This window comes from Pteropus vampyrus, unplaced genomic scaffold, assembly GCF_000151845.1.
Source record: "Pteropus vampyrus isolate Shadow unplaced genomic scaffold, Pvam_2.0 Scaffold50, whole genome shotgun sequence".
Lineage (NCBI taxonomy): Eukaryota > Metazoa > Chordata > Mammalia > Chiroptera > Pteropodidae > Pteropus > Pteropus vampyrus.
In genome coordinates this window covers 3,586,950-3,597,770 of record NW_011888831.1, presented here as the reverse complement: position 1 = coordinate 3,597,770, position 10,821 = coordinate 3,586,950, and the positions used below count along the sequence as shown (strand labels likewise).

The window sequence follows — 10,821 nt, the reverse complement described above, 5'->3', positions numbered from 1 at the left end:
CACACACACACACACACACACACTAAGCATTTGGAATAGGTAATACCTCTGGTGCATGAAAAGATACGTTATTAAAAAGTCACTCTCCTATGCCTCCATTCACCGGTTCCCCCCTTCTCCCCACCTGGATAATTATTTTTATTAGAGGGTCTGACTCATGACCCTCTCTCCAAGGCATCCCTTCTCCTGCTGTGACACTAAGAAGTCCAGTGTCTCAGTACTGTAAGGCGCTTGGAGAATGGACCGTTGTCTGATGCTTAAATCCCCTCCCCATCCTCTGTTTGTGTATCTCCAGTGACAGAAAACTCACCCCTTCTAAGTGACTCCTTTCAAGTTCAGACAACTAACTTTTAGAAAGTTTTTCCATCTATTGAGTTGGAACCTGTTCCTTGTAGCTGTCTCCTCTTCAGGGAATTTTAATTATGGCCCTCTGGAAACAGGGCTTTCAGGAAGATGAGCAGGGGAGATGTTTGGGGATAGGGACCCCTGACCTATCTTATTTCCCAGTAAGCAGGGCCAACTCCCCCAAATTGCTCTGCAGAGCCCTACCTCACTCTCTCCTGTCCTGCCTTCAGGTATGTGCAGGAAGGGCGTTTCCGAATTGAGGAGAGGACGCTGACAGCCTTCCAGTGGCTCTACAACCCGCAGCAACATCGCATCCTCAGCCGTGCTGACCTTGAGTCTCCCTCCAGGTAAAGGGACCCTCAGCCCTTACATTCTTTGGCCGGGGTCTAGGCCTCCTCAGGTGGTACTTATGTAGCCATACTGGTTCATAAACCCGCAGTGGGGAATCCTTGCTCTCAGTGGTGGAGAGGCCTCCCAGGGTCCTGTAAAGAGTTTGTCCAGCCTAGAATGCACCATCTGAGGTAGCTCACTGCCTCCGATTCCTCTTTCTAAAATGGATGTGATCATATTTTCTCTGCCTCCTATTAGGGAGATCATGATTCTCAAGTGAAATGATGCCTGCTGAGATCTCCAAAGCCTGGAGATCAGCTGGTTCCTCTTTAAGAGGGAGGGTGGCTGGAAAAGTTGCTGGGCAGCCCCTGCTTTGACCTGGGTAGAGGCAGTCCTGCCTTCCTTGACTCTCTTTTCCCATGCCAGAGAATCCACCTGGGACCCTGAGTCTGGGTTAGGGGCTGGGATATGAGAGCTTTTCTTGACTCAGATTCTTGCCTAGGCTCCCACCCATTCTTCACCCACACTGTGGACAGTTATGACCAGCATTACCAGTGTCGACAGAGACATCCTCGTTGGCCCTGCTGCTGCCACACCCCTTCCCAAGGCTTCTGTTAGACCTGATTCTGGACCTTTCTTCCCACTTTCAAAAGCTCTTTGCACCGGCTTCTAAATGAGCAGGACTCTTGAATTCAAGAATGAACAGGCCTTTCCTCCCAGGGGTGGTTGAAGGAAAGAGGAGTAGGAGTGATGTCATCTGGGGGGATACACATGGGCTGGACAATAGGAGAGCAGGGATGATGCTCTCACTGAAAGCTCCCCAGCTGGTACCAGGAATAAGGTTTAGAAGTGATGAGAACCTTCACCTCCTCAGACATTTGCCTGGAATCCTATTTAGCTAAGAATAGTGCATCTGCTCCCTCTTATCTCATTGATGATTTCAGAAGGTACAGGAAGCAGTGAGGTGGATGGATGCTCTGGATCCAGTTCTGTCCAAAGAGAAGGAAACAATTAGATGATGATGTGGAAGTGACAGGAAACCTGGGGAAGGTGACTCAGGCCACCTGGGAACTCTTGGTATTCAGGGAATGGGTGGTCAGACACGTCCTCTGGATTCCAGAAAGTGGATTTCAAGTAACATAGAGAAAAGACAGGAAAGTCCCTAAAGCTTAAGGTAAGAGTATTGGGAAGTATGCAAGAGTAAAATTCTGAAATGCATGCACGGAAAAAGAAAGAGGCCAGTGCGGCCGCCCTGGGACCACGCTAGTGACACACGAACATGAAGGGTACAGGGTGGGGTTCAGTTTCAGGCAACATGCAAAGCCTACTGCAAGCTAAATGCCATCTGACATAAAGGAGCTTCTCCCTCATCTTTTTTTCCTTTTCTTCAAAGCTCTCACCTTAACGGACAATATCTTATTTGTCTATTTGTTCATTGTCCGTGCCCCACCCCTGCCCCTGAGATGTAAGCTCTATGATGGCAGGGCCTTTCTATCTTGTTCTCTTCTATATCCTGAGATCCTAGCCCAGAGAAGGAGCTTATTAAACAGGCACCAAATGGATGAGAAATGAATGAACATAAGGTGGGCTCATAACCTGTAGGAAGACTGGTAGGGAGGCTAGCCCTAAGACTGAGGTGTAGCTGCCCAAGATCAGAGCAAGGGAAAGAAGAAGAGGGTGAGACCTCCTGCCCGTGCAAGTGGCCTGAGACTAACGAAGCTGTTCTGTTTCTGAACCAAAGAACGGGGGTGCTCTTCAGAATCGCAGGAGCAGAGTTGCGTCTGTGGATGAGGGAAGCCATCATAAGACAGGATGGAGTCATTTGAAATAACTTCAGCTTTCATACCTGGGAAGGCTACATCCTAGGGTGCTTGCCATAGCTCCACTGTGATAGAATATTATTTTTATTTTTGAGTGCTCATTATGTATCACGTTGTAAATGTTTTTCAGGAAAAATTAATTTAATCTTCAAAACAATGTTATGATCTAGGGACTACTGTTCCCCCCCATTTTTCAGCTGACAAAACCGAGGTGCAGAGGTTAAATAACAGCTAGTAAGGGATAGTGCTCACAACCACTATGCACACCGCTTTTCAGAGAATAAGGCATATGCCCAGAGGCGGGAGATAGGGAAAGTAATTTCTGTCTTTACAAAGAGGAAATAAGTCCATAGACCATAAATAAGTGAACTTAGCATCAGTCCTGGTTATGTTTCAGAGTCTGTTTTTAAAGAAATGGTTTAGGGGCACTTAGAAAAGGAAGAGGTGGGTGATCATCAGCAGTGAGTGAATGAATGCCCTGAGAATCCACCCTGCTGGGGAAAGCTTATTTGCTTTTCAGATTAGTTTCCAGACTAGAAAGTAGATTGGGGGTGTTGGAGCAGGAGTTGTGAGTTTCAGTAACAAATGGTTCTTTTATTCCCAGCAGAGCTTTGCAGGTGACACAGAGGAATGTGGGCTGGGAGATGGCACAACTAGGGAGGTTAATGAGTGGGCTGCCATCGGCTGAGTACTGCTCAGTGTGTTTATGAGTGGCTCGATCAGGAAGTATGTGGATAGCATGCTGGTGACCTTGCTGATGGCAGGAATCTGGGCACCATTCCAACAGACGAGATGTCAGAATTGGGACCCTTACTGCCCTGGAGGCTGTTTTCTGAGACCAAATCTAGGGGGTACAATTTAACATGGATAAAGGGGAGGTCTGTTTTGACCTCCAATCCTGTCTGTAGTTGTGCAGCAGGGCTAGGGAATCGGAGCTGTCAGAGGAATTCCAATTGACTAGAAGCTTGGGCATGGCTCCATGTTTTAGATTTTAAGAAAATGCTTGCATCTTGGGGCTTCAAGATCTCAGGGCAGAGTCCAGAGCGAGGGAGGGAACTGTTCTGAATCTCGGACTCTAAAAGGAATGTTCGTTTGTTCATTAATTTGGTGGACAGGGATATAGTGCTTTTCCTCTGCTGACACTATGCCAGATGTTACTCTTGAATGCCTGAGCAGGTTGCCTTTCAGGGTGATGGACCAGGCTGCTGAGGGGTTTCAGACCATGAGCAGTCCATCCCTGCCTCCTTTTCTTCCTCCCACCTTGTTTTGGGTCAGGCCTGGGGGTTACAGTGACTTGTCTCAAGGCAGACAAAGGTCTTGCTTCCATGGAACACACATTCTAGTGAGAGAGACAGACTATAGGTGCATAGACAAGAAAATTTCCCAAGATGATCAGAGTGCTGAAGAAACTGAAACAGGGCATGGAAATAAAGAGTGACTAGTCGGTGTGTGAGGCTTTGGAAGAGGTGGAAGGCATCTCTGAGAAGGTGACATTTGAACTGAGTCTTGAAGGACACAAGGGGGCAGCTATATAGAAAAGCTGCTGGGGTTGGAGGAAAGAGGTTTGGAGATGGGGTGGAAGAGTATTCCTGCAGGGGGAACAGCAAGTACAAGGCCGTAAGTATGTTCTAGAAGCAGAAAGCCATTGTGGCCAGAGCAGAATGAGGCCATGGCCAACAGAAGTGAAGACGACTTGCGAGGGATGAAAGGAAGGACTTTCTAGCACTGAGAGCTGCCTGAGAGCAGCATAGGCTGCCCTTTAGGGAGTGAGCTTCCCATCACTGACGTGTGCAAGTCATATTCGGAGGCCGCCTCTGTAGAGGTTACCGAGATAAAGGCTACCTAGAAGACCTTTCATTTCTTCGACTCTTTGAAGTTCATGAGCATTCTTGTTTTGGCAGAAGCTGAGATTCATGTGGAGTGAATGAATGAAAGCTCCTGGCTGCCAGGTCCAAAGCAGGGGCAGTTTCGTTGGTTCTGGCAGTCCTGAAGCCTCTCATTTCCAAGACCAGATAACACTGTAACCCTCCCCAGTCCCATCCCTCGCAGAGCTGGAGAGAGCTCCAGAGTGTCTTCTTTAATTGACCAGGAACCCGTGGATCTTTCTGCACTTTGGTTCCCCACCGCCCCAGGGCCCCCTCCTTCAGGAGCTGCAGGCAGGTGGGCTGTTCCCTCCTTTCTGTTCTGGGTCCCTTGGGCGCGCCTGCCCCGCCCCGCGCCTTTGTTCCCGAGGAGCTGCCTCGGGCAGTCCCCTGGTGGCTGCGACACTAGCGTCTCAACAGCAGGCGCGGCGCTCAGGACCCGCGGTACCCTCCCTCTCATTCCCGGCGCCCTCCTCTACCCGGGTGCCAGCCTTGCTACCCCCTCTCTGGCAGCTGAGCGGCTTCAGCGCTTGGCAAGCCGGGACCGGGGTCTGACCCGGGTGGCAGAGTCGCCGCGCGTCGGGACAGCGAGGTGGGCGCGGCCTACAGCAGGCCGGAGGACCCCCACCTCCCGCCCCGCGCGGGCTTTCTGGCGGCTGGGGGCGCCCGCCAGGTGTGCGGCTGCTGCGCGCGGGCGAAGGACGCAGCTTGGTACGTTCCGAGCTGCCTCCGGGTGTGCGCGTGTGCGCGCCGCGGTGACGGTGCACGCGCTCGGCGGGCGGCTCGCCGGCGGGGAGGAGGAGGGGGCCTGGGTCCGGATGGAGACGGTGGACGCCGACGTTGCAGGCGCACGGGCGGGGACAGCCACCGCGACTGACTGTTGACATTCCGTCCACGTCGAGGAGTAAGTCTGGGCGCCGGCGTCACAGGTCAGTGGGTCCGGGGCTGGGCGTGAATTCCATAGTCAGCCTGGATCTGGACGTGAGTCCTGGGTGTGACTGAATGTGGGATTGAGGTGTATGTTGTGAGTGTAAATGCGTGTGTTTGCAAAGAGAAACCCAGAGCGTATGGAGGTGTACGAGCTCCGCGCTGCGATTCCACTGAGCAATTCAGCGTGATGGGTTATGTTTGGGAGGTGGGGTGGCTGTCCTCAGAAATCCATGCGGGTGGGGCACTGCGCACACACATCATGTACAGGAGTGTGTGCCTGAGCGCGATGTTGCTCAGTCCCTGTCAAAGTCTCTGGCTGGAGAGCCTGACCGAGGCGGAGGTCAGAGGTGGGGTGTTTACAGGTGGTGGTGAAGGAAAAAGCCAGGAATCTCAAGAGGACCCTGTAGCCTTGCTAGCTTGGTTTGTTTTTATCTGAAAGGTTATAAACTCCACCCCATCCTCACTCTAACCTGTGCATGTGGCAGGAGGGGAGCTAGGATGGTGGGGTGCTGGCTGAGAGACCTTCATGGACTTTGGGACAGGGCCAACCTCTAGGTCGATGCTCAATTCTGGAGGGCCTGAGTGGGTGCATGTGGGTGAGCCAGCCCGGGGTGGGGGTCCAGGGCAGGTGTGTTCAGAGGACCTCAGGACTGTATAGAATCCATTTGGCTTTGCTACCACCAGACACCGTGTGTCAGGACCTGGGAGCTGGTTGGGGGGACATCTTTCTTTTTCCTCATCTGTTTTCTATAGCTCCCTCTGCACCCTTCTTAACAAACTGAAGGACATTTACATGCAAGTGGGGTTTGGGCTCTGAATGCTGGGATCTGCCTCTGAGTGGCCCCCATCAGAGCAGCCTCCACAGGGAATAATAGGGTTGTCCTGGGCTGGGTGCCAGGGCTCTCTGGTTCTTTTTATGCTTTGACCCTGGGGCCGCCCCTTAAGCCTTGCAGGCCTCAGTTTCCCATGGAGAGGGGAGAAGGCACCCCTCCCCCATTCTTCCTGCTGCAGAGTGAGGAGTAAACAGAAAGTTCACACAGCTAATGGGGCCTGAGGTCCCAAGAAGTGATTATCCTAAGAAAGTCCCAGCACATCTTTGCAACTTGGGCACTAGTCTGGGGAGGCTCTGCCCTCTCCTCCAAGCGGGTGTGTTGGGATTTCTGAGTCCAGGGGTGGGGCAGGGTAGATGTCTGCTAGATCTGGCCACTCAGGCTTCAAAAAGCTACCTCAGGTCCCCTGCGTCTTCCAAGATGTTGAGGACTGGGACAGGGGTGGGGCTTGGGGGGGTCAGGATGAGGATGGGATGGGGACTAGAGCTGAAGAGCCACAGAAGTGTCTGGGCAGAGGCAGATGCTAAATTTGGGTAGGGCCAGAGCACATCTAGCTGGGACTGCCACTCAGCCCAGGGTGTTGTGGCAGTTTTGGTGCAAGGTGGCTTCAGTTCCAGAGAGGATAACCTTTGTGCTTCAGGCACCCTCCCTCTTTCTCATAACTCTGTCTGGATCAAGGTTGCTGAGCCATAGTGATTCAGAATGACTTGAACCTTGAGGGAAAGGGACCCTGGCATAGATGGTGGTGGCAGCAGCATAGCATAGTAGCTAAGCATAAAAGCTCTGTTGTTGCTCGGACCTGGGTCGGAATCCCAGCTCTGCCTCCCACTTGTTGTGTCTCCACCTGTGTCCCCCCAAAGCAGAACCTGAGCGATTTACTTGGGAAATGGTCTCAGGGAACATGGGTGGGGGGCAGGAGGTATAAAAGAGAGAAAGAGACAGCAGCATAAGGAAGCATTATTTTTATTATTACCTCTACTATGTCCTGAGCAAATCTCCTGTTGAGCTTATGGAATGCATTTTAAAACTACCCTGTCTGAGAGAAAAACAGGGGAGCATTTATCCATCGGCTCTGTCCTCTACTGGAGAAGGACCCTCTTTGGACATCAATTCCCGTGAGAGTCCAAGGGCACATGTGTGAGGCCCAAGTAGGTTCCTGTGGGCATCCCACATTGTAGCTTCAAAGGAGGCCTGGCATGGCCCTAGATGAAGCTTTGCCATGTGGCACTGTAAGCTGTTTCTAGAGGCCTACAGGGAGCTAACAGGTCGTTGCAGAAGTGGCTGGAGCAAAAAGTGGGGCTGAGAGGATTAGAAGTGGCACACTGAGGTGCCCAACACACTGCATGACTTTGGGCACATTACTCTGAGCCTTGGTTTCCTTATCTGTGAGTTGTGAGTGTTAAATAAGATATTTATTAAATTTTTGTGCATGGTGAAGGATCCATAGCAAGGGCTCCACAAATGGAATATCTCTGTATGTTTGAGAAGACAGCATATTCTTGATGGCTCAGACATTCATTCACTCAAACAGAGGAGGAAGCTGGGTAAGGTGACCTCTAAAGACCCCCTCGTAGTTGTAAAGTCTGAGGCTCCAGGGCCAAACACCTGACTTAGTTAGTCCCTCCCAGAACTGTGGCCCAGTCTCCCAGACTCCCTAAAAGGTTCTGTTTTCTGATTTGGAGCCAGCAGTGCCATGCCCCGGGGTCAGCTGCTCAGATGTGCCTCTTGCTGGGATCTGTCTTCAGGAGAACATGAGAGCCTGGCAGTGAGCAGAGGCGACAAGCAGGCAGCTTGGGAGCAGGTGCTTGAAAGAAGAATGGGGGTAGGGCAAATGTGGGTGTTTGGAGCTGGCAGATGGTTGTGGGTACTGGTCTGGGCCACAGTCATGGGGGAGGACAGGGCAGGGGGGTGGAGGAGGGTGAGAGGAAATGGAAGACAGGAAGGGAGGAGAGGGCAGTTTGGCAGAGCGTGGCCAAGAATTATGGAGGAACCAGGGCTGCGGGGCTAGCTGGGCAGCCTTGGTACATGGGATTAGGGGTGTCTGGGCTGGTGGGGACAGGCTGGGCCTGTGAGAGAGTGATGAGGTGGTGTGATAGAGGGGAGGGCAGTGGTTGAAGATTAGTTGGGGAGTCCTAGGGCATAAGCCAGAACAGGCTTCATATGAAGTGCCTTTTCCTCAATGTGTCTACCTGTCCCTCCTGGGCCACCGCCGCCTTTGGCAGGGGAGGTGCTGTCTATAAACACTTAGGTCCTGTTGTGAGTGGTGATTGGAGAAGGCGCAGCCATGTCTGCTGAGGCCTGTTGCCATGGTACCATGGCGGCCCTTGTCTCCCTACTTTCTCCCATCTCTGAGCAACATGCCACCCCCTCAGGGAAAGGTTACACAGTGGGGAAGTTGTCTAACAGCCTCTTGCTCATGCACAGGCAGCTCAGGCTGGCAGTACAAAGGTCACTGAGTTCATCCCTCTGCCTATAGGCAAGGTCATACCCAGCCTAGCATGGGGAGGTATAGCAGCCACTCTCTTCATATACAATTATTTAAAGACTCCTCTGACCTCTGCAATTTGGGACTCCTTTTGTCTTTTGTTTTTAATAAGTTTAGTATAATAAACAACAAAAACAGGAATGCTAGCCCATCCATCTTCTCCCTTTTCCAGAGGGCATCTGTATGGAGCCAGAATGGCACGCTCTTCTTGCCCACACCTCTTTCAATGCTTTGGTGCTTCTCCAGTGGGAAATTCTGCCTCATGTCTGATCTCAGCCTGCTATGCTGCACTTTTTTTTTTTTACCTCTGTTTGCCACAACCCTTCAGGACTTCCAGATAGTCATAAGGGGAGTTCTTTCCACCTGCTCAAGATGTGGAGCAGCTGTAGGGGCTCCCAAGGCAGGTAGGATGCCAAGGCAAGGATTGCGCTCTTGAGAACCTGACTTCAGACCAGGCTGTGCTGAGCTCTCTTTCCTGCCCATGCTTGGATTCTGGACTTGCAGCTTGCTCTCAGGGCCGGCTGGTGTCCTACCCCATTCCTTAGTTCAGATCCAGGGCTGTCAGCCTCCTTCCTGGATCATGCTGGGTGTGCTGGCGCTGGCTGGGCCTTGCCAGGTCTGGGTCAACAGATGGTATCAGGCATGAGCACCGGGGAACCTGTCGATTAGATGACTGCTAGTGAGCAAGAGCAGAGGGGAGCGACATGCGGTCAGGCACAGTAAAGTATGCCTGTCTGTGTGTGCGTATTTGTGCACGTGTGTGACTGGAGGATGTGTTGCTGGATCTCTGTGTCTGGCATCTCTGTGTGTGGCTGTGTATGGGTCCCCTGAACATGTCTCCGTGTGCACTTTTGGGTGCTCTGGCTTGTTCCTGTTCTTTGCTCTGGGTGTGTGTATTGACTGCCCATCGGGCGCTCTCCAGGGTCCTTGAGGGTGCGCCTGCTTGATGGCAGGTGATACTTTACTCCAACAGGATTTCCTGGCCCCCTGGAACCCCCGAGTCTTCTGCCCTTCCCAGTTCTGCCCTCTCTCCAGGCTTCCTCTCCCTATCCCTCTCTCTGCCTTGAGGAAACGGCTTCTCCCCCAGTGGCTGTGTGGGTGCCCACTGCCATTGGGGCGGGGCCTGAGGAGGGACCACCAGTCCAACCTCTAGCCCTATCCTTCGAGCTCTGATCTGGGGGTGGCAAGTGGGTGAGCCCTGGGTTGAGATGAGTCAGGGATGGCTGTAGGGCAGAAGCTGAGCTGTATGTCAGCATGCTTCAGGGAAGTGTACAACCCCCACCCACTCAAGCCACTCTCAGAAGCTTGGGCACCAGTGCAGCAGTGGGAAGGCTCCCCGACTGCTGCTATCCATGCTCTCTTCCCCCCATGGCTGGCATAGGTTCTGACAGGGAGCAGAGTAGTCTCTGGGGCTCTGGGGATCCCACTGGGGGCTTGGGCCGCAGCATAATTCCTGTCACTACGATTGTTCAAATTTATGGAGCTCTTCCTGTGCCAGGCCCTGGGCTGCATGCTATACATGTATTAGCTCATTGGCTTCTCAGAACAATCTTATGAGGTAAGTTCTGAAAGCGTCCCCATCTTATGAGGAAATGGAGGCTCAGAGAGGCTGGGTTACTTCTACGAGGTAACACAACTAGTAACTAGTGGAGCTGGAATGTGAACCCAGGTCTATTCTTGACACTTGTTGCTGTTTGCTCCATTCTTCACAAAGCTGGATTCGTGAAACGAATCCCTTCAGAGAGGCTGTCCCAGAATCTCCCATTTAAACAGGGCTCTCCACACACTCAGTCTCCTACGGCTCATATCATTCCTAAGGTAAATACCCGTGTAAAGTTATCCCTCTTTTATCCTCTACCTCTGCACATCCCCTACCCTGCCCCAGTTCCCCCAGTTGCCCTAGTGGAGAGCCTGGAACACAGTAGCGATAAAGTAAACATTCGATGAATGATGAATGATTACACTAAGATATGTCTGACTCTAGGCCCAAGCTCTAAACCCCTCCCCTACACTGTCCCTCACACATCAGGGACCATTGCAGAGTGGCAGGGAGCACAGGATCTGGAGCCAACTCATTTGGTTCATATTCTGGCTCTTCCACTGTTCTAGTATCTAATGCTGCATAATAAACCATCCAAAAGCTTATGGCCTAAAATGATGGTGACATTTATTTTGCTCAGGAATCTGCAATTCAGGCAGGGCTTGGTGGAGATACTTAT

At 52.0% G+C, this 10,821-nt stretch overlaps 1 protein-coding gene across 2 annotated transcripts in view; it reads left to right on the top strand.

Moving 5' to 3' along the window:
• The first annotated feature begins 5,051 nt into the window (after nucleotides 1–5,051).
• RAP1GAP2 (RAP1 GTPase activating protein 2) overlaps nucleotides 5,052–10,821 on the top strand; it is a 196,730-nt gene continuing 190,960 nt past the window's right edge. Inside the window, exon 1 of one of the 2 annotated variants that reach the window (XM_023530466.1) lies at nucleotides 5,052–5,068. The gene's annotated coding sequence lies outside the window, so the exon portion shown is untranslated. Of the gene's footprint in view, nucleotides 5,069–5,165; nucleotides 5,287–10,821 lie in introns of those variants that run through there. The other variant, XM_023530465.1, reaches the window with a different exon arrangement.